Source organism: Enhydra lutris, unplaced genomic scaffold (genome assembly GCF_002288905.1).
Source record: "Enhydra lutris kenyoni isolate GAN:26980312 unplaced genomic scaffold, ASM228890v2 scaffoldscaffold35, whole genome shotgun sequence".
NCBI classification, from domain to species: Eukaryota; Metazoa; Chordata; class Mammalia; order Carnivora; family Mustelidae; genus Enhydra; species Enhydra lutris.
In genome coordinates, this window is record NW_019154119.1 from 1,244,497 (window position 1) to 1,264,369 (window position 19,873).

The following is a 19,873-nucleotide window of genomic DNA, read 5'->3' on the forward strand; positions in this document are numbered from 1 at the left end:
GAGAATTTGTATATGGAAGGGAGACTGGGGAATACCTCGGGCTCCTGGCCCTTGTTTTGAGTTATGCTGTGGTAAGACCTGTTACCTCTCTGGGTCTGATTGGGGGTGTGGGGGAGGTGGGACAGCAAGGAGGGGCTCCCCCATGCTTTTCTTGGCAGCCTGATGTCTGCAGCTCAGCCTCCTGCTAGGCAGACCTGGCTCTGTTCTCTCCTGGGGGAGTGTTCGTTCCCCCCGCTGATGGCAGGCACTGTGCACCCTGTGTTCGTCAGAGTTCTACCGGGAGGGTGGAAGACCCGGATGGAGTCTGTTTCTGGCCGCACCACCTTCTCCTCACATCTGAGCCCAGCTGAGGGGCTTGGCCGCTATGAGCCTGAGCTTCTCTGTTTGCAAAAGATGATTTTGATGTTTGCCCTGCCTTCCTTCTAGAAAGATTTTAAAACGAGCTGAGAGATGGGGGAAGATCTTGAGAATTCTGAAGCAAGGCCTGTGACCTTGAAATGAGGGACATCCATGACTGGACTGGGCAGTCATGAAGAATGGTGAGAGCAGCAAACTGGAGAGCAAAATTCAATTCAATTAGAAAAAATTGGTAGCCGAGACTCCAAATTATGCAAATTTAAGGGCCAGATGTGGCTTGTGAGCCAACAATGAATCCTACGGTAAAGCGCCATTCAAAAGGCAGGTGGCCGTCATGAATTTCCATACCACACACGTGACCTTTCCCAAACAGTGCTCTACCAAGTAGTTTATGCCTGTGCGTGTAGGTGTGTAGGGCTATGAGAGTGTGGGCTCCTGGATCGGCCTCCTGAGATCCAAGCCCATCTCCGGTGCTTGGCCACATTATTTCAACTTCCTCTGCTTTCTCTCTCTCTCTCTTTCTCGATCTTTCATGTCAAATGTGGATGATAATAACACCCATTATCGGCAAGGATTAAATAGGATGCCCATGAAAAGCTTAACCTAATGACAGTTTGTAACCTAACCTGCCCAATGAAAGTATCATACTATTATTATTATTATTATTATCACTCTTGTATTGTAATATTATTCTCTGCTTTGCTGTACAAACGGTTGAGGGGCGCATACAGTAAGAGCAGCATGATGGTAGTATAGAATAAGAGATAGAGGTAGAGGGTAGGAAGTTAAGAGCAGACAGAGGTCACCACGGAGGTCATTAGTGGTTCCTGCTGCAAGGCGTGACCTTTTACTTTCAGTTTCCAGATAACCACAGAGAACGGGAGAAATAGGCAGTTGCAAGCTTCTTATCAACATGGGGGAGGGATCACGAAAGTTCTTTCTGGATCTGGGCTTGTTTTTTGTTCAAGAAGTAGAAAAGACTTCCATCCTTGAATAATGGGCTGCCTGGGAAACCCAGGGACGTGGGGTTTCTTAACAGGCCTCTCCTCGTTGGTGGACCTGAGCCCCGCTTGGCATCTCAAGTGTTATTGAACCTCACTCAGTTGGACAAGCTCCTAATCCTGGCTGGGGATGATGGCGGTGCTTAGGTCCCTGGGTGCTGGGACGTAGAAATGGCCCCCTCGTGGCTTATCACTTTAGAGTTCAAAGTTTGGGCTAGTTTTCTCATCTACCCACCTGTCCCAGATTATGGGTGATGTTCACAGATTTCAGCGGTCCCATCCTCACCTGCGCCTGTACCTGAGCCTCTGCCTGCACAACCTCATTATTTTTCTCTTCCCAGCATTCACATAGCTCCTGACGTCTCTGCCTCACCTCTCTTCTTGAAGCCCTTTCTGAAGGTTTTCTAGATGGTGATTTTCTATGATCCTATTGGTTTGAGTTTCCAATGCCTTTGATGGATCGGACCCACCATGCTTCTAACTACCCAAATGCACCTGAGATAGAGTGTAGTGAGGACGCCATTTCTAGAAGACTCCTTTCTGGTTTGTGTACTGCTAATATAGAGTACTGAAGTAAAAGCTTCTAGAATACAGAGACCATGCCTCTGTTGTCTTGCTCTGAATTACATCCTGGGCCCAGAGGGACACTTAATAAATCAATGTCTTGGTGAAAATGGGGGTGTTGTCAGTAGATGACAATAATCGGGAATGCGAGAGAGAAAACGTTACTTGATTTGAATGTGAACCTTGGGTTTTCAGGGGAAAGCAAGCTCTATGCAAGTTTCCAGGGGTGCATATTTTAAGGGGGTGGCGTGTTGAGTTTGCAAGCACAACGCCGTTGCTGGATGAAATGAGCCCTGTGCTATTTATTGCCGAGTCCTTACAAGTGTTTCTGCGAACTCCAATGTGTCGGGACAAAAGGCCTGTCTTTTCACAACGCTGTGTGGCTTTCAAGGGTTTACGAATGGGAACACCAAGAAATGATCCCATGCAAAAATTGATCTTTGAATGATTAAATGGTCTTCTAAGAAGTTGCTAATCCTTGGCTCTGTTGTTGTAGAGGACAGTGTATGAAGTCAGCAGGCAGGAAACTTGACCGCATTCTCAGAGGCCTGGTCCTCCTGGTGCTGCTCTCCAAGGTGCAGCGAGGCCCCCTACAGCCTGGCAGGCCCATTCCCTGGTCACTGTTTACCTTTGCCATTCCTCCTATTATTTCATCATTGTTGTGACTGTGATTCCACGACACCTTGTAGAGACATCTGAAACCATATTCTGTTAGCATTCTTTGTCTACATATTGGTCTCTCTGGACTGTGGGAAGGGACTGGTGTGGTGTGATGTCTTACTAATCTTCATATACACAGGACCTCCCATGTAGCAGGTCCTCAATTTTTATCTGTGGAATGAATGAAATAATTTTGGGAATGCACCAAGAATAAAATCACGTGGCCCCTCCCTGGTAAGGTGGAGGGCCCCAGCAAGTTTTCAGCCCCTTGTCTGGAGCCCCACGGGCAGACGTGGCCCTGCGGGTATTGGGTCCTTTGTCTTCCATCTCCAAGGACAGTGTTTCTCGGGTTGGAGTTATTGAGCTGTGGTTTTTCTCCCCTTGTTTGTCTGCATGGTTTTTGTTTTGTTTTATTTTGTTTTTTTTTTAATCTTCATTCATCCATTCATTGACTCATTCCTATGTTTGTTTCTTGAACAGCTTACATTGAGTTAGGTACAAAACAACACAGATAAAGAACTCTAACAGAGCTTTTATTTTATCAAGGGAAGATAACCAGTAAATAATAAGCATGTTCGAGAAGGCAAGTATACGGTATGTCAGAAGGAGATAAGTGCTGTGTGAAAAGGAAACAGGAGAGCAAAGTGGGGGATTGGAAATACCGAGGAGGGGCAGGTGGTAGGCTGTAGCATTTCAGGGGGTGAGAGTGACAAAGGTTTGAGGTTTGAACAAAGACTGGAAGGAGGTGAGGGATTCAGTCTTGCCAATATCCGGGGGAGTGTGTTCCAGGCAGAGGAAAGAACCAAGGCAATGGTTCTCACATGAGAGTGCACAGGAAAGCTCGAAGAACAGCAATGGGCTGACGTCATTGCTGTGGTGGGGCCAGGTGAGGGTAGGGGGAGCTGGTGGGGATGACATGAGACAGGTCACCAGAACCATGTCAGGTAAGGCCTTGTAAGCCAGAAGGAGGACTTTGGGTTAGATCCGGAAGAAATGAGGAACCCTGGTGGTGGTTTGGAGGAAAGAAATGAGATAACCTGACTTATATTTGAGAAGGACCATCCTGGCTTTTGCACTAAAATAGGCTTTAGGAGGGGAAGGTAGAGGCAGTGAGACCTATTAGGAGGCTATTAGAAGAATCCAGGCCAAAGTGGTGGTGGCTTGGTTCAAGATGGCAGCCCCAGAGAAGTGGAGAGATGGGCAGATGCGAGATATGCTTGTCAGGGAGAGCCGGCAGGGTTTTCCAATGGGTTGGATACAGAGTGCAAGAAAGAGGAAGGGAGTGAAGGAGACTTCAAAGATTCCACCTCAATGGATAGGTAGATGGAGTTACCCACCTCCCAGCCCCACCCCCCAACTGGTTCCATGCCTAGGGTGGAGGAGGAGTGGGAGAGTATGGGAGGCTGTTCGTCCTGGTGAGACTAAGGTCCACCCTGCTTTTTGAGCCCTCAGTCTTTCTTCTTCACCAATTCAAACACCACCCTTTTCGTAATCCCGTTAAGATCCATCACCTCCTTCATGACATCTACCTGGACTAATTTTACCTGGCTGAAGTCTCCCAGTTCATTCCATATTCGTACATAGATTTGCTTTACTTAACACAGCAGATGAGTTTGTGAAAAGAGAGGTGTAAGTCACCTTTCCAAAAAAATATTGAAGCCTATTTATATTCACCAGGGGAGCTATTTAAAGTGCCCTATTATTAATGCTTTTGTAAGGTGACGAATCCTTTTCTTCAATGACTGTGGATCTCCACTAATTTATCAGTTATGAAAGATCAGGGCATAAATGTATAAAACTGAGCACACATTTGTATAATATGTCTCTACACATGAGGTACCTGCTAAGCATCTCATCTGAGAGCCTCTTGGGACCTCGGGCTCAGTGCACTCTCACCTGAGCTCATCATGTTCCTCCTGAATCATCTTCCTCTTGTACTCCCTGTTTCACGTGGGCCTGAAGCCCAGAGTCATCTCTTGACATCCGCTTTCTTCCTTCTCTCCCTGCCCCCAGCTCACCTTCTCCACCTCTGCAAACTCTCTTGCATCTCCTGCATTCTCTCCATGACCCTCTGCTTCTGTTATAGTTCAAGTGCTCAAGACATTTTCGTGGACTTCACAACACTTAGCCCTGTAACTGCTTCATCCGTGTTCTCCAAGGCATCATCCCACATTCAGCTATTCAAGTCAGCTGCTCAAAGCATCCTTCTTACCCTGAGCCTTCTCTGTTCAAACATCTGTAACCTCCCTTTACCTTGCCTGGAGCTTACAGCCTGAACCCTGAGCATGATGTCCAAACCCTGTCTGTGACCAACCTGCATGTACCTTTCTGGTCTTCTCACTGCCACTTATCCCATTCATCCTCATGCACCATAAGGGGCATCCATGAATAAGCGCTTCCCACACCCTTACAGCCCTGAGCATGAGCAGGTGGGGGGCCCACACCTTCACCACCCTTGGCCTGCAGCGCCCCCTCCGGCCACCTTATTCTGTTCAGGTCCTTTCCATTTTCCAAGACCAGCCTGAACACCCCATCCTCTTTGAAGGCATCCTCTTTGATGCCTTCTCACTCATCAGACAGAAATGACCCCTCCTTTCATAGTACTTAGCAAGTCACTTTTATAATGCATGTCACTCTTCTAATGTTTTGTTATTCTACTTGTCATGCCTTCTTCACCAGCCTGCGTCCTTCCTGCCCACTGGGTGCGATCTTAATCCTCACCTTTCTGTTTTGTGCCTTATGTGTAGTGAGCACGTAATAATAACGTGTAGCATGACACTAAGGCTGTCCTTGTTCTAACTGTGTTTTATGGTTGACATGGGAGGCCCACATTAAATCATAAGGTTTGTGAAGTCTGGAACTATCTTTGGCTTTTTTTTGTACCCTCATCCCTTACCATGCAGTCCCTACAGATGGCATTTATTGGGCTAATTCTCCATTAGCCTTTTTCTTTCAAGGTTGCGTGATCCTAACAGTAGAAACGCAGCAAATTGGGAATTCATCCCAGGCACTCTGGCCTCCGGTTTATTTATTCATTCATTCATTTATTTATATCTCACATATCAGGTATAAATTCCAGGCCACAACAGTAGGGTGCAAGAAATGTCACATTTCTTTATTTCTCTAAATCAAATTGAATCGGTGCCAAGCTTCCACATGCTGAGCTGGCAGGAAATTTAATCTGTCTTTTGAGAGACCCCTGCCCCCAACTGCTCCCTGAGGACTGTACAGAAGAAGCCTTAGGGCTCTCACTAGTTCTGAAGAGCTGCATGAAGGACCCTCTTGTTTGGGATCCATCCTGGTCATGTCCTACCCCATGTGGCCTACAGGGCAGTGTCTCCTCTGCTTCCATATTGAGAGAGCTTAAGGGCCCAGGCTGGAAGCACCAGTTTTTTTGTTTGTTTGTTTGTTTTGTTTTGTTTTGTTTTGTTTTTATTCCTGAGAGCCACTCGCGTAGTCGCAGGGCACTGCAGGAAGAAAAGCCCCAGTGCCTACTCTTCGTACCTTCACAAACCAGGCCCATCTCAGTTTCAGAGTACATTCTCATCTTCCTCCAGATGACAGGGAGAATACCTCTCATTCCTTTTAGCCTCTTTCAGTATGGTCAAAAAATTAATAGAACAATTTTCCTATCTTAATAAATTGATGTAGGCTCAGTATACATCATAAATCTGTGACAGTAGAGAAACAGAAAGAGTTTGGGAAGAAATCAGGGAAAGAATGCAAAGTTTCAAATAAAAAACTCAATAACTATTATAGTTAAGCTTCACATTTGACTCTAAGCTTCCTGGTTGCCAAAATGAAAAGGGAAATGTGGTCTCATACCTGTTACCAGAAAGGGAAGAAAATTAGTTTCTCAAGAGAAGCAAAGTTTTTTATATTACTTGGTTCTAAAATAAGTTTTTCATGTGGTGAAACATTATAAAGGGATCATGACTCAGAGGTATTGCATACAGGCCTCTGTTTCTTGCAGCCTGTAGCTCTCGATAACCACTCCCAAGCTTAAGTGTGCCTGTGGGCCTGCACATAGGAGCATTGACCACACACATTGATCTGTACTTTTGCTACCTTTATGTCCTGTTCAGACTTTTAAATATGACCAGATATTACTGACATCACCAGTGCACCACAGCCTAAGCAGAACAAAGATTGAAATAAACGTCTACTGAAGATTGTAACCTAAGTGACAGAGAAAGATGATTGGTGTGATCAAGCAGTTTTTGCTCCTGATGTTTCCTTGGTCTACTGATGGTTTTGGCCATTTCCTTCCCCTGTTAACCTCTCTTCGAGCAAAGGGGCTAAGACTTGATATTCATCACTGAATTGCCAATGCCAGGCATGGTGTCTGATTTTCACAGGTGGTAAACAAATCATTGTTGAATTAATATGCTTATTTATTGCCTCTTTCATATCTGTAACATCGTATTTTAAGTGACACTCCTGTATTTCAAGAATAATATGGAGGGGCGCCTGGGTGGCTTAGTGGATTAAGCCTCTGCCTTCAGCTCAGGTCATGATCTCAGGGTCCTGGGATAGAGCCCCACATCGGGCTCTCTCCTCAGCAGAGAGCCTGCTTCCCCTTCTCTCTCTGCCTGCCTCTCTGCCTACTTGTGATTTTTCTTTCTGTGTGTCAAATAAATAAAATCTTAAAAAAAAAAAGAATAATATGGAGCCAAATGAGAAAAGAGTTCCTCCAGGGTGGACCCTTCCCCACCTCATACATGATAGAACTGAGGAAATAGGCTTAATGATCCATCAGTGACTTAGGGGACATGGGAGGAAGAACATATTATACTGTCAATGAGGATAGTGAAAACTGGTGGCCTGCTTGGTAGAAAACATGAAGTTGTGGTATATAAAGCAATAATTATGGTATTAGAAAGCACAAACCCTGATTCAAGTCTTAGGGTAATTCTTTACTTGCTGTGAGACTTTGGTCAGATCATTTCATTTCCTCATCTGTAAAATGAGAAGGGTAGCATCTATTTTAGTTGTTCTTTTCTGCAATAAAAAGTCTCCTTATAAACTGAGAATTCTAAGGGGATGTTGCTTATTATCCTTGTTGTTGCCCGTTGTAAGTGAGGGGTAGGCATCTCAGGAAACGAAATTGTATGAGTAGAATCTTACTAACCAGAATGAACTTGATATATTCAAAAATCAGTGACTGTGTTAGAATAAATGAATCCAGCAAAGTTGCAGGATACAAAAGCAACACACAGAACATTACATGTACACACTGTACATTAACAATAAGCACTTTGAAGGGGAAATCAAGAAAACAATTTTATTTATAATAGCATCAAAAAGAATAAAAAATTTAGGATTAGACCTAACTGGGGTAAAGACTTGTACACTGAGAACTACAAAACATTCCTGCAAGAAATTAAGGAAGGCACAAGTAAATGGAAAGACATCCCCTGTTCATGGACTGGAAGACTTAATATTGTTAAGATGTCAGTACTACCCAAAGTGGTCTGTGAATCTGTTGGGTCAGATCCTACAAGATTTCCATCAAAATCTCCAGAAACAGAAAAACCCATCTTAAAATTCATATGTAATCTCAGGGGACTCTTAATCCCCACAACAATTTTTTTTTTCAAAATTTTCAAGAAAAAAAGAATTGAATGACTCATGGTTCTTGAGTTCAAAACATATGATAAAGCACAGTAATCCAAACGGTGTGATACTGGCATAAAAGACATATATAGGCCAGTGGAATAGAATAGTGGGTTCAGAAATAAATCCTTTTGTATGTGGGCATACGTTCTTCAGCAGTGGTGCCAAGACCTCTCAATGCAGAAAGGACAATCTCTTCAACAAAGGGTGCTGGGAAAACTGTACACTTGCCCACAATAGAATGCATATGGACTCTTACCTTATACCATAGACAAAATTTAACTCAAAATGCGTTAAAGACATAAACATAAGATCCTAAACTATAAAACATAAACATGGGGCGCCTGGGTGGCTCAATGGAATAAGCCTCTGCCTTCAGCTCAGGTCATGATCCCAGGGTCCTGGGATCTAACCCCGCATCGGGCTCTTTGCTCTGCGGGGAGCCTGCTTCCTCCTCTCTCTCTGCCTGCCTCTTGCTGACTTGTGATCTCTGTCTGTCAAATAAATAAATAAAATAAATCTTAAAAAAAAAAAAACATAAACATAAGATCCTAAACTGTTTTCCTCTTAGGAGAAAACAGGGAAAATCTTCATGACATTGGACTTGGCAGTGAGTTCTTGGACAGGACATGAAAAAAACAGGCAACAACAAAAAAATAGATGAATACGACTACATCAGCTTAAAAACCTGTACATCCAAGGCCACAACAGAGTGAAAAGAAAACCTATAGAGTGGGAGAAAATATTTGCCAATCTTTTATCTCACAAGAATTTAATATCCATCAAATGCAAAGAACTCTTACAGCTTAACAATAAAAAGATCAAATAACCTGATTTAAACATAGGCAAAAGGCTCAGATAAACACTGCTCCCCAAATGATATGCAAATGGCCAACAAGCATATGAAAAGATATTCAAAATCCCTAATCATTAAAAAAATTAAAATAAAAACAGAGTGAGATATCACCTCACACCTAGTGGATGGCTACCATAAAAAAAAAAAAAAAAAAAGGAAGGTGCTCACACAAGCAGAAAATAACAAATATGGTTGAGGAAGAAGAAGTTGTACTGTGGGTGGAATTGCAAAATGGTTCAGTCACTATGGAAAACAGTATGGTAGTTACTAAAAAATTAAAAATAGATCATGTGGTAATGTGATTCAGCAATCCTTCTTCTGGATACATATCCAAAAGAATTGAAAGCAGGGTCTCGAAGAGATACTTGTGCACCCGTTCTCATGGCAGGCACTGTTTGTGATAGCCAAGAGGTGGAAGCAATCGAAGCAATCTAATGTCCATCAACAGATGAATAGAAACGTAAAATGTATACAATGGAGTATATATATTGGAGGACTGTGCAGCCTTAAAAAGGAAAGAAATCCTATCACAAGCTACAGTATGGTTGAACCTTGAAGATATTATGCTAAAGGAAATAAGCCATCATGAAAAGGAAAAACGACTTATGATTCCACTTATGTGAGGTATTTAAAATAGCCAAATTCATAGAAATAGAAAGTAGAGGATAGGAGAGTGTTGTTTAATGAGTATATGATACAGCATTTCAGTTCTGCAAGGTGAAAAAGTTCGAGCTGTGTTTCACAATAAGATAAAAATTCTTAACACTATTGAACTGTAGACTTAAAATAGTTAAGCTGATTAAACTGTATATACTCTTTATCATGAATAAAATAGCAATTAAAAAAAAAAAGCCAGCCATTGGAGCACTTCCAAAATGGCAGAGTAGTAATTTCAAAAAAACCCAGCTCTGCCATGAAAACAATGAGAATGCTGGCAAAAATTGTCAAGACCAACTTTTCTAGAGTTCTAGAAATTAACTGAAGGCTTGCAACAATTTCAGGAACATTTTTTTTTTTTTCAAGAAAAATTGCTGAATATTAGTAAGGACAGTGAATTTTGTGACATTTTCACTTACCCTGTTCCCATTTGCTTCAGCTCTGCAATATTCTTAAAAACCAACAGCCTAGAAATTACAGTAGCTATGCAAACCAGCGGACTAGCTGCTCTGGAGGGAGCAGAATGGAGTTGGAGCTTCCCCCCACCTCCCCCTCGCCCCACTGTAGCCCCATCTCCTGAGAGTTATCACTATGTGACCTGTCTGGCAGCTCCTTGGAAATGCCCCATTCTTGGAGCTTGTCTTTATTTGACCTGACTCAGGGAGCACTTAGTGCAAATATCCCTATCACCAGGGCATTTGTAAAAAAAAAAAAAAAAAAAAAAAAAGCATCAATTATTTAGCATCACTGTGGCATGAAACAGTGACACCAGTTGGGGAAAATAAGAAGCTAACCAAAATACTTAAAAATCTGTGGAATGAGATGTCAACAGGGGGCTGACATATTCTTGCTAACCTAGAAAGACACACACATATGCAGAGCTGTGTGCATGACCAAGAAATATCTGAGGAGGCCTTAATTTCTCACCCTTGGCTGATTTTGAGACTATGCAGGCAGAACGTGAAGGATGAGGCAGAGTTGTAATGCTGAAGGCATGCCCCAACACATACAGAGTCTCTCAGGAAAGGCTGGAACTTTAGTGGTTGCACTGATTAAAAAAAAAAAAAAAAAATCCAGATTTTATAGAATCAGTCCAGGAAAGTCACTAAACACACAAATAGCCACAACAGCAGCAAGCACAAACCCTGAAGAACGGAAGTTACCTGATTTCCAGAGTTGCCACATTATATAATTTAAATATCCGATATTCAGTAACACCAAAAATTGTGAGGCGTTCAAAAGAATAGTGAAACATGGCTCATACACAGAGGCACGAAAGGAATCAATAGCAATTGCTAGAGAGGGACCTCAGATTTTAGGCTTAACAGACAAGGACTTTAAATCAGCAGTTATGTGTATGTTTAAAGAACTAAAGGAAACTGTGTCTAAATAATTAAAGGAAAGTATGCAAACATTTGTTCATTAAATAGAGAGTATCATAAAGAAGTAGAAATTTTCTAAGAACTAAATAGACATTCTGGAGTTGGAAGATGTAAGAACTGAAAAATAAAATTCACTAGAGAATCTCAACAATAGATTTGAGCTGGCAGAAGAAAGAATCAGCAAGGGGTGCCTGGGTGGCTCAGTGGGTTAGGCCTCTGCCTTCAGCTCAGGTCATGATCTCAGGATCCTGGGATCGAGCCCCACATCTGGCTTTTTGCTCAGCAGGGAGCCTGCTTCCCCCTCTCTCTCTGCCTGCTGCTCTTCCTACTTGTGATCTCTCTATCAAATAAATAAATAAAATTTTTTAAAAAAGAGAGAAAGAAAGAATCAACACACTTAAAAGTAAGACAATCAAGACTATCCAGGCTGAGGAATAGGGTGAAAAAAGAATTAAGAAGAACAGACAAAATATCAGAGACCTGTGGAACACCATAGAGCATACCAATATAAGGATTATAGGAATCCCAGAAGAAGAGAAAAGAATGTGGCAGAAAGATTTCAAGAAGTGATGTCTAGAAATTCCAAATTTATGAAAAATATTAATCTGCACATCCAAGAAGCTCAACAAATCCAAGTAGAATAAACTCAAATCTACACCTAGACACATCGTAATTACACTGTCAAAAGACAGAGACAAAGCAAGCATCTTGAAGGCAGTAAGAGAGAAGAGACTTGTCACATGGAAGAGATCCTACTAAGATTAACAGCTGACTTCTCATAAGAAATCTTGGAGATTAGAAATCAGTGGTATGAAATATTCAAAATGCTGAAAGAGAAAGACTGTCACCCAAGCATTTTATATTCAGTAAAAACTATCATTCAAAGGTGAAGGAGAAATTAAGATATTCTCAGATAGACAAAAACTGAGGGAGTTGGTTATTAGAAGACCTGCCCTATCAGAAATATTAAAAAGAGTCTTTCAGGCTGAAATGAAAGCACACTTGATGTAATTCAAATCCACATGAAAAAATAAAGAGTAGTAGTAAAAGCTACTACAGTGTAAATGTATTTTTATCTGTCACCCTTTTAATCTCCTATTTCCTTCAAAAGACAGCTGTACAAAGTAATTATAAAACCATGTTGAAAGGCTTATAATGCATTAAGATGTAATTTGTACTGCAAAACTAGAAGCAAAAGGGGGGGGTTGGATGGAGCAATATTGGAGCAAAGATTTTCTATCCTATTTAAAATAAGTTAGTATTAATCTGAATGAGGTTGTTATAAATTAAGACATTAATTATAACCTATAGGGAACCCACCAGGAAAATAACTTAAAAAAAAACTGGAAAAATGAAAGGAAGAGAGAATAAATATGGTACACTAGAAAACATCCATTTAACATAAAAGAAGGCAGAGATGCAAAAATAAAGGAATAAAGATATAAGACATATAGAAAACAAATAGCAAAATGGCAGTCATAAATCCTGCCTTATCATTAATTACATTAAATTTAAATGGACTAAACACTCCAATAAAATGGCAAGATGGATTTTTTAAAAATCCAACTATATGCTATGTACAAGAAGACACTTTAGATTTAAAGACAAAAGGAGGTTGGAAGTAAAAGGATAGTTAAAAATAGAACATGCAATCAAGAACAAGAAGGATGTATACTAATATCAGGCATATTAGACTTTAAAACAGCATTTTTTTTAATAGTGACCAAGAAGAACATTTTATAATGATGGAAGAGTCAATTTATCAGGAAGACGTAACAGATGTAAGCATGTAATCACCTAACAGCAGAGCCCCCAAGATATGTGAAGCAATAACTAATGGAATTAAAAGAAAAAAGACAGTTTCACAATAATAGTTGGAGACTTCACTACTCCACTTTCAATAATGGATAAAGTCAGCACATGACCAAAAACGAGATAGAAGGTTTGAACACTCTAAGCTAGCTAGATCTAACATATCTGCAGAACACCTCACCCAACAATAGCAGAATACGCATTCTTCTCAAATGCACATGAGACATCCTCCAGGTAGACCAGATGCCAGGCCATGAAAGAACCTCAGTGCATTTAAAATGATTGAAATCATGCAAAGTAGTTGCTCCAACCACAGTGGAGTGAAATTGGAAATCAGTGACAGAAAGGCATCTGGGAAATTATACTCCTCCATAACCAGCAGGTTAGAGAAGACATTCCAGGGAAGGTAGAAAATACTTTGGGAAGCATGAAAACAAAAACACAACATATTTGGAGCAGCCACTCTGGAGAACAGTATGAGAACAGGTCCCTCAAGAAGTTAAAAATAGAGGTACCCTACAATCCAGCATTTGCCGTACTAGCTATTGACCCAAAGAATACAAAAATCTGAATTCAAAGGGATGCACGCACCTAATGTTTATAGCAGCATAATCTATGATAGCCAAATTATGGAAACAGCCTGTGTCCATCAACAGATGAATGGGTAAAGAAGAGATGAGGATAAAGAAGATAGGAGAGTATCTATCTCTAAAGATAGATAGATAGATATAGATACAGATATAAATATATGGAAAGAGAGAATAGAATATTAGCCATAAAAATGAATGAAATATTGCCAATTTGCAATGGCATGGATCAATCTAGAGAGTATTATGCTAGGCAAAATAATCAGAGAAAGACACCATATGATTTCACTCTTGTGAAATTTAAGAAACAAAACAGATGAACAAAGGGAAAAAGAGAGACAAACCAAGGAACAGACTCTTAACCATAGAGAACAAACTGCTGGTTACCAGAGGGGGCTTGGCTGGGGCAGTGGGTTAAAAAGATGGTGGGGATGAAGGAGTGCACTTGTGCTGAGCACCAGTTGTTATATGGAAGTGTTGAATCCCTACATTGTACACCTGAAACTATTAGAACACTGTATGTTCACTAACTGGGAATTTAAATAAAAGCTTTTTAAAAATGTGTGAACACCCCTAAAAAAAGAAAAGAAAAGACAACATACCAAAACTTAGGAGATGCTACTAAACCATTGCTTAGACAGAAATTTCTGGCTGTATGGGCTTATATTTAAAAAGAAGAAATATCTCAAGTCAATAACATAAACCTCTGCCTTAAGAAAGTAGAAAAAAAAATCAGACAGAAGGAGAGACATTGGTAAAGATTAGAGCAGAAATGAATCAGAGAAACAATCACAAAGATCAAAAGTCAGTGGTTAGGTGAGTGGCAGGAGCTCTCCAGGAACTCTCCAGGCAGAGCTTCGAAGGACAGTGGGGCCATTTTGCAAGGCCCTGGTACTGGACTGAAGCACTGTATTTTGACATATGGGCTGGGCAGAGTCCTTGAAATTTTCCCTTGGAAGAGTGACAACATGAAATAAGTGTTCAAAAGGATTATTTGGTATCAGTCTTCATTCCTGGGAGGCGGTGTTCAGTGCTTTATAATGGCTAAGGAATAAGATCAGCAAGGTGGAGAAGCAGTTACTGGGCTAATCCAGGGAGCTAGAGACAAAAGCCTAGAGCAGAGAAGGACATGGAAGAACAGGTCCAGTATAAAAGGGTTTAGGGAGGAAAGTAGACTTCATAGTATTTTTTTCTTTTTTTATGATTTTTATTTTTAAGTAATCTCTACACCCAATGTGGGGCTCGAACTCACAGCCTTGGAGATCAAGAGTCGCGTGCTCTGACTGAGCCAGCCAGGCACCCTGACTTCATAGGATTTGATAGCTGTTTGGGTCTTTGATCTGAGAAGTAGGAAAGGAGAAAAACTGAGTGTAGTTTTGGCTCCATAATTTACTAGCTTTTTGATCTTAGGCGGGTCTTCAGAGCCTTGATCCCTTCATCTATGAAATAATCGCAATTGCCTATCTGGCCTACATTTTAGGGCTTTGTGTATGATTTAAATGGGATAATGGGTATAAAATAGGTGTAGAAGCCACTTGTGAATGCTCGATCTCTTGACAAGTATGAGGGCCTGTTTGCTATTATCATATAATGAGTTCAGTTTCTGATGTGCATTTTCAATAATGAGAACATCTCAGTGGAGACGTTATGCGGATGGTTGGAAACGTGGGAGGGAATTCTGCAGAAAAATTAGTGCCAGAACTAACATTTGGGCATCACCTGCCTGTCTCAGGAGGGGAGAGGGGTGGAGGCGGCGTGGGCAAGAACTCAGCCAGTGGAGAAATCCAGATGGTTAGGGGCAGAGGCAGGCTAGGGTAGAGCTGGAAAGGAAGTGCCAGGCGCCCCAAGTTGCAGCTTGTCATTACCCCTGAGGCGTGAAAGAGAGTTTAGCAGATCCTGGGATAAGCCGATGTCTGTGATCTGTACACGGGAGTTTCCTTAGGAAATCAAGCAGGCAAAACAGTATTGTCGGAATTTAGCTGGAGAATCTGGCATAAGGAATGGTAGGCAACATTCTAAACCAATGGCTTTGGAGGAAAGAATTGGGACAATTTCAGAGTCTTGTGTTGAAATTTCATGCTTTCTTATTTTAATAGAAAGTCTGTTGTGGTTCTGTTGTTGGAGGTGCAGGGTCCTGACGGAGGCCACCAGGGAAGACAGGGGAACCCATCTAGTCCCTGCCTCTGGTGCATTGCATTTTACAAGTAGGAGCCGGGCTACACATGATGGGTAGAGGGGAACCCTTTCCATGGAGGCAGGAAGGAAGTGCCTGGCAAATTGGAGATACCCCAAAGCCTCAGGAGCTCATCTCTTCCCCATGACTCAGCCCGAGCACCTGCAGAAGCAGCCCACCCAAGACAGCAGACCTCATTTCGGAGACCTGATTCTTTTATGGCCATCTGTCCCTTTACGTGCAGCACCAGCTAGATTACGCCCAGTCCTTTCCCCAACCCAAGGATGTCCTCGGTTGTGTGGCACTAAACTTGGGGGTGAGGTGTGACTCCGGGCCCCTCCCAGCTCAGGGATGCTTTGGGGGTTGACTGATCCAGGAGTCCCTGAGAGGATGGGAGGCAGCCCACCTCCGGCACCCTCTCCCACAGAGCCCAGCTGTTTTTCCAGCATGGGCTAAGTGCCGCTCAAGGCAGGGCTTCCTGGCTCCCAAGTGCGGGACACACCTTCTGCTCTTGACAGCAGATCTGTGGGAGACTGATACGGCTTTGATCACTCAGCAGTGCTGCTGAGCTGTGCCAAGGAGAGGCTTCCCAGCCTGGGAAAGAGAGAAAATCTCAGGGCAGCAGCGGGAATATTCTCAACAGCTAACCCAGCAGGAAGATTGCAGAATCAAGTTGTGCACTTGCTTGCACAGACCTTGGGCTGCTTCACTTTCTTCCTGACCCCAAGATGCTTCATAATATGCTTGACCTCAGAAGGCACTAGAAAAGAAAAAGCAGCAAAAGTTGTCGATCCCAGCTACCCAGAACCGCCGACTTCATTGGTTTCTTGCAGCCTGAAATGAAAATGACCCTGCCTTTGGTTGCTATTCAGGATCTTCTGGAGCCCGGGGCTCCAGTCCTTGTGCCTGTGGTCACCCTTGCTCTCCCTGCATCCTATCCTGACTTTCTCATCTGCAACCCTGAGCCCGGGTGAGGATGGTCATTCTGGGATGTCATGGCTTGGAGGTATCTCGAGTAGGCAAATCCTCAACCAGCCATCCCCACCAGTTCCCTGGGGACCACGAGCACAGAAGACTTTCTGAGAAAAATCACTCTTCTATGTGTGCGGTCTTGTGCCTGAGCCTCTGCTGGGTCACCCATCCTGGGGAGTTGGCCTGTTCACAGTGGGCCTCAGGGACTCCTGTGTATCCATCAGTCTGGCCCCTGGGTGTTCCTTCCAAAATCCCACCATGGTTTCCATATGACCTTCCTGAAGGACAAGGCTGCCTTGTTCCACATGAAGGAAGGTCCCTGGCAGGTTAGGATGGCAGCTACAAGGACCTCCTAAAGGTACAGGGAGAGGGAGCAGGGCAACTCATCAGTGCCAGAGACAGCCCCAAACAGGAAGATGCTTACCGGAGAGAGAACATACTGTGTGTCTGTCCCATGCTCTGCTCCTCCATGAGGGTGTGGAGAGAGGGGAGAAAGCCTCTGTCCTTCCCTACAAGTTGGAAGGTATAGCCAAGATCCTTCACCCAAAGCCACATTTCCTTATGGGGTTCTCAGGGTGCTGGCTCTTCTCAAGGCTTAGGCAGGGCATCCAAAGCCTTCCCTTTTTCTCCACATGATGGTGTCTGGATGGAACCCAGTGTTGTAAATGTGTGCCAACAAGCTGATGTTGGTGGCCAAGGTGGCACAGGGATGTCGGTCTCTGTAAGAACCACAGAGATTGTCTAACCCTTCATTTTACAAATGGTGGGTTGGACGGGAGGAGGAAGCAATGAGCCCAGGTGGGGAGTCGTGGTGGCATTGGTAGATGAGCGGCTAATCAAAGAATCTGCAGCGCCATATGCAAAGGTAGACTGGGTCCAAGTAGTGTTCATTACTTTAGTGAGACTGAAAAGGGTTTCCTCATTACGAGTTGTGATGATGATGTCATACCTAAATCTAGTCGTTTGGAAACAATGCTCTGGTGACCTCAGAACAAAAGTGTGTCCGAGTCATGTACTTTACTTTGTTATTATTTAAACATCTTTATCATTTGTGGGTGCTTGCTGTCATGAGCATTTCCAGTCACCTGTGGGAGGCAGTGGTAGGCGGGAAGTAATGGGTCTTGTTCCCCAGCCCTGGGGCCACCTGATGGGACTCCTACGACCATGCAGGCATCACCCCTGAAGGGATCTCCAGGTGTCAGGACCAGACTTGGATGTCTGGAATTTTGAGAAAGGGCTTGCAGTCCCTTAAAGATTATGATGTTAAGTTCCCTGAACACAGAGTGATCTCTGTTAGAGGAAATTACATTCTCATGTGAGCATCACGTAATTTGAGCTCGCTGGCTTGAGGTGTGAGGTTTTGCCATCGTTTCGGGATGTCCTCCTAACGGTGACAGAAGTGTCCCCCCACTCTGCACTGTAGGCAGCAGAGACCATTGGTGGTGGTTTCTAGAATTCCTACATTTTCTGGTTTTCTGAACATCAACCATTACTTCTTAACTTTTGCTTTCTCAGCCTTTTCAACAATTTCCTGAGCTTCTAAATGCCTCTGTCAGATCGCTTTGGCTTCCAATACGTGGCGCGGTCTCTGACTCAGACCCTTTGTTTTTCTCTTCTGTCCCACCCTGGTGCCCAGCCTGTGTGATTTCCAGGAGGGGGGGTGGACAAACGCTGCCCTGTCAGGGAGCCTCTCCTCCCTGGGCCTCTAGGAACAGCCGCAGTCCCCACGAGTCTCGTTGGCTCAAGTCCCAGCACAGGAGGTAGGCTCTGGAGGCCCACTGCTTCCCCCTGGGCTCTTCTGAAAACTCAGAGCGGGCAGGCCCGTCCATCCGTAAGGGATTTCTGATATGCTTCTGCAGCGATGAGGACCCTTGAAGTCGTCTGATGGGGATTTTATTCATTCATTTAGCTGCTTTTCGGCTGCTCACCGTCCAGAAATCACACATGTAATAACCCAGGACGTTTGTACAAGAGGCTCTCACAGAGTGCTGTCCTCAGGACGATGAGCTGTGGCCGCACAGCTGTGACCTCAAGCTGCGGCCTCTCCCTGGAAGGACTGTGGGAGGCGTGTTGATTAGGATGTAGACTGTGGTTCCACCAAGAGAGAAGCTCCTTTCCTCTCTCTATAATCCAAAGGTGGGCCGGGTTGGGGGGATTCTGTGGTATGAGGTCACATGGAGAGATGGGCTCTGCCTTCTTGCTCCTCCCTTCATGTCTTAGAGTGTCACCCTTGTCGTTCCATCCGTGTCCCAGTCGAGGAGTGAGGGATAGTCAGTATCCTTTTTGAAGGTCATGACCTATATGTGGCCCACAGAATGTCCATTCTCCTTCCATTCATGATGTGGTTCCCTCTGGCTGTGGGGCTGATGAGGGAGAACAGTCGCTGGCCAAGCAGCCATGCCTCACTGTCACTCAGGGTGTTTGGTACAAAACAGACAATGTGGGGCAAGAGTCAAGGCCAGGGGGCTTCCCTGGGACACAAGAGGGGAGGGGACACAAGACCTGCTGCTGCCGGTGTGGGGCTGGCTTGGTGGAAGGCCCGAGGCCAGTGCTGGGAGTGGAGGCCAGTCTTGGTGGCCAAGGTGACACAGAGACGGCAGTCTCTACAAGAACCACAGAGCTTGTCTATCTCTTCATTTTACAAATGACAAGACAGTTCCAGAGACTTGAAGTGACTGGCCCGGGTCCCCCTGCTAGTGAGTCGCTGACAAGAAGCTGAGCTCCTACCGCATGCCTGTCTGGGCCTGTGGTCTTCATGGTGGGCATGTTAGCATTTTGCTGGGGTGAGGCAGTTTGGTGAATGGGGGCTCTCCATGAGAGCTGAGGGGAGCAGGAGCACGGAAGAACGGCTGACAGTCCCTCCGCCTTCTTTCTGGAAAGCAGTGTTTCTGATTTTGTTTCTGTTTTGTTTTTTAACCTGGCCAGTCTCTCTGCTCCGGGCTCCTCCCAGCCATGGCTGCTTAGCCTTCGAGCTGTCCTTCCCTCTCCCCACCTTCCCTTCCCTGCCAGAGATCCCTGCAATGAAATACCACCTTGGCCGAGGCGGGACATTCGTCATTTTTACATCTCTACGTCCTAGTGTCTTCTGCTCCCGGTGACAAATAAATCCCCGGGCTGATGGCTGGCCCTGGCCATTCATTAAGCAAATAAAGCCCCAGTGTGTGAGTCGGGGACTCGTAAATAATCCCTGGTGTTTTATCCCGTCGCCGGCTGCCTCCCCAGTTTTGCATATTTAT

General features: G+C 43.9%; 1 protein-coding gene across 1 annotated transcript in view; it reads left to right on the plus strand.

The window, feature by feature from the left end:
• The window catches only part of LOC111154121 (polypeptide N-acetylgalactosaminyltransferase 14), a 203,971-nt gene that overhangs the window by 83,326 nt on the left and 100,772 nt on the right, over positions 1 to 19,873 (plus strand). The window lies entirely within an intron of this gene.